This window comes from Vipera berus (assembly GCF_964194415.1).
Source record: "Vipera berus genome assembly, chromosome: W".
In the NCBI taxonomy this organism is placed as follows: Eukaryota; Metazoa; Chordata; class Lepidosauria; order Squamata; family Viperidae; genus Vipera; species Vipera berus.
Window position 1 is genome coordinate 19349276 of NC_138210.1, and position 3619 is coordinate 19352894.

Below are 3619 nucleotides of genomic sequence, written 5' to 3' on the forward strand. Positions count from 1 at the left end.
GTTACAATGCTCAACATGTATAAAACCCTATTTGGCAAGCTGCCTGACATTTTTATAGCGTATGTCTATGTGGCGGGACCTAGAGCCCACCGCATATGCCCCCGAGATTGCAATTGCGGCTGTGTTATCCTCTTGAATTTGGATGGGCAGAGGAGGAGATTCCCAGATGCTCGTTATCAGATCATTGAACCAAATCAAATCATTGGCCATGTCTGACAGGCTGGCATATTCAGCCTCGGCCGTGGAGCAAGAAACAAATTTTTGCTGCCTAACATGCCAATGGACAGGACAGTCATTTAGCAATATGAGGAAACCAGAGGTGCTCCGTCTACTCTTGGTGTCACCAGCCCAGTCTGCGTCTGAGTAAGCGGAGAGCTGGGCCGTCTTCCCCTTCTCTAGTTCCAGCACAAGGAGAGCATCGGTCGTGCCCCTGAGGTACCTAAGTACCTTCTTAACAGCAGTCCAGTGGAATTCCTTTGGGTGTTCCACATGCCTGGACAATAGATTCACAGCTAAAGCTATGTCAGGCCTGCTCCAATTGCTGATGTATAGCAAGGAGCCAATCACAGATCTGTAAAGCTTATTATCTGTGAACTCAGGACCGTCCTTGTGAGTGTGATTGTAATAGTCACTTTACATCGGGCTAGGCGTTGGGTTAGATTCTGCCATTTTGCATTTGGCCAATAACTCCTCTATCTTTTCTTTTTGAGATAGAACGAACCCCCCCTTAGTGGCCAAGATGTGCACACCCAAGTACTTGTCAACCCGCCCCAAAGACGTCAGGGTAAACTTTTCTTCCAGGGCCTTGGCAAATTCATCACACCCTTCCTTGTCAGGCCCTACATATAGTAGGTCGTCCACATAAACTAACACCCGTTCTGTGGTACCCTTGGAGTTGCATGTGAAAACACATTCATCTGCATGGGATGCAGTGAAACCAACTCGTTCTAAACTTTTTCTAAGACAGTCATACCATAGTTTCCCCGACTGTTTGAGGCCATATAACCCTTTGTGGAGCAACCATGTATTTCCCCCTTCTTGCTGGTAGCCAGGAGGGGCCCTCACGTAGATCTGCCGGTCCAAGTTGGCGTGGAGGTAAGCCGTCTGGATGTCGAATTGAAAAACTTCCTCCCCCAGAGCGGCTGCAGTTACGAGGGCGGCTTTGACGCTCTCTGCCCGGATGGTTGGAGAGTAGGTCTCCCCGTAGTCCTCCATGTAGTGTTGAGCGAATCCCTGAGCTACCAAACGGGCCTTATACAGGTAGAGGCCATTGGCAAGTGGTTTGGCCTTGTAAACCCACCTTGTGCCAATGACTTTCCTCTCCTTTGGTGGTTGCTGGGGGGTGAAGACCTTGAGTCTTCTTAGGCTCTGCATCTCCTTCTCCATCGCGAGCTGCCATTTCTCCTGTTCTTCGATGGGCAGCTCCTGGATGTCAGAGAAGGATTTTGGGGTGACCACAACGCTGTTGACAGACGCGATGTGCCCAATGTCAATTCTCTTTGGTGGGATCCCTTTGTTGGACCGCTTTGACCTCCTTACCTTCTGCCACTCACCGCCCTTTTCTTCCGCGGGTCTCTGAGGCGTCGCTGGGGGTGAAGACGGCGTGTCTTCCCCCATGGGACTGGACGGCTCATCCTCCCCATCTGATCCAGGTAGGATGACATCTTCGTCTTGTTCCTCACTTTCGTTGGTGGCAGGGTATGTGGTCGTCTCAGGTGATGTCATGGTCGGTGTTTCCTTGCTGGGTCGGTTGACATATGGGCTCAGATCATTTGAGTGGATCTGGGTCCAATTGGAGTCCTCTTCGAAAGAGGCAGATTGGGAGGTCACAGGCCTGCCCCCTTCTCCCAGGAAACGATAGGCCTTGGAGCCAGGAGCATAGCCCAAGAACCTGTCTCTGGGAGACAGATCTCCCCTTCTTCCGCAGCTGCTTGGGGATGTGCACCCACGCGTAAGAGCCAAACACACGTAAATGTCCCAGACTTGGTTTCCTACCATGGACCAGGAAATATGGGGTCTGGTCCACAACACTGCTCCAGGTGCGGTTTAAGGTGTAATTGGCGTAGTGCATCGCCTCTGCCCAGTATGATTCTGCGACCCCAGCGTCTGCAATCAGACTACGCATCATAGTTTGCAGGATTCCATTTCTTTTCTCAGCCACGCCATTCTGAGCGGGGGTGAATGGCGCAGTAAGTAAATGGTGGATGCCTTTACGCCTTACCCAGTCCTGGAATTTTCGGGACATGAACTCAGCCCCGCGGTCGCTCTGCAGTTGTGCGATCTTGGTCTTATACTGGGTCCCTACAAAGTTGTACAATGACTTTATGGCGTCAAAGGCTTCGGATTTTTGTGTGAGGGTATACACGTGGCCGTATCGTGAAAAATCATCAACGGCAGTGAGAAAATACTGTCTTTTCCCTAGGGATGGTGTGAAAGGCCCAACCAAATCAACATGTACTAGTTGGTACGGGTATTGGGCCTTACGCAGTGACATCTTAGGGATGGGGGCAGCCTTCCTCTTTGTCTTCTTGCAAATGGCACAGTCCAGGAACACATCACAATCCTTGAGCTGGACTCCCTCAGCAAATTCTCCCATCTTTTTAACTACAGGGAAACTCACATGACCTAATCTTCTGTGTAAGAGATGGGCACACTTATCGTGGAGCGGCTTCCCCACTGACACCCTCTTGGCTCTGGTTGCCTTGAGCGGTGCTTTAGGTGACTGTTGAGGTTCGTGATTCTTGTCCACACTGCCCTTGGAAAGCCTTGGGGCAGGCTGTGGGGGCTTGGGTGCAACCGCTTCGGCCTTGCGCTCCTTAAACAGCCTTGGGGCTGGCTGTGGGGCCCCTTCTGAGGTGGGTGGGTTCTCAGGGGAGAAGTATGGCAAACCATTTATGATGGCAATATTTCCAATGACCCTCTGGTTCCGGGTGACATGACCTCCCCCTTTGCGAAATAAAACTTCCACCTTGTCATCGTCACATAATTTGATAATGCTTAATAGGTTGTTGGCAATGGAGGGAGCATGCAATACCCCTTCAACTTTTCCCAGCCCGGGTACAGAAACAGTGCCCTCCCCAACAACCAAAGCCTTATCGCCATTTGCCACCTTGACAGATGAGTTAATTTTCTTTAACCTTTTAAACCCTTGACTCATATTGGTAATGTGAGATGAAGCTCCAGAGTCCAGTAACCATAAGTCAGTGGGGCTATCAGCCTTTGTTATGGGGGTGAGGGAACAAGTATGCAGAAAATTGCCCTTGGCACTACCTTTGCCCCCGCCACGCCCCCTTCCTTGCCCCTTGCCCCTTACTTGATTGGGACTACGTTTGGGGGCTTGTTGTTGATGGGGGCAGTCTTTCTTGAGGTGCACCTCACAGCCACAGATGAAACACTTAAGTAGAGCATTAACCTGCTCTGAGTTGTGGCGCCCCCTTCTGGCTTGCTGAGTGGTGACTCTGGCGTATTCTCCTGCATCTCTTCTCCTCCTATCTTCTTCGATGAGTCTCCCTGTGAGGTAGGACAGAGTCATGGCTTCCTTCGTTGTCCCCTCCAGTGAAACAATGAAGCTGCTCCAACTTCTGTCCAGGGAAGCCAGAATGACAGCGACCATGTTCGC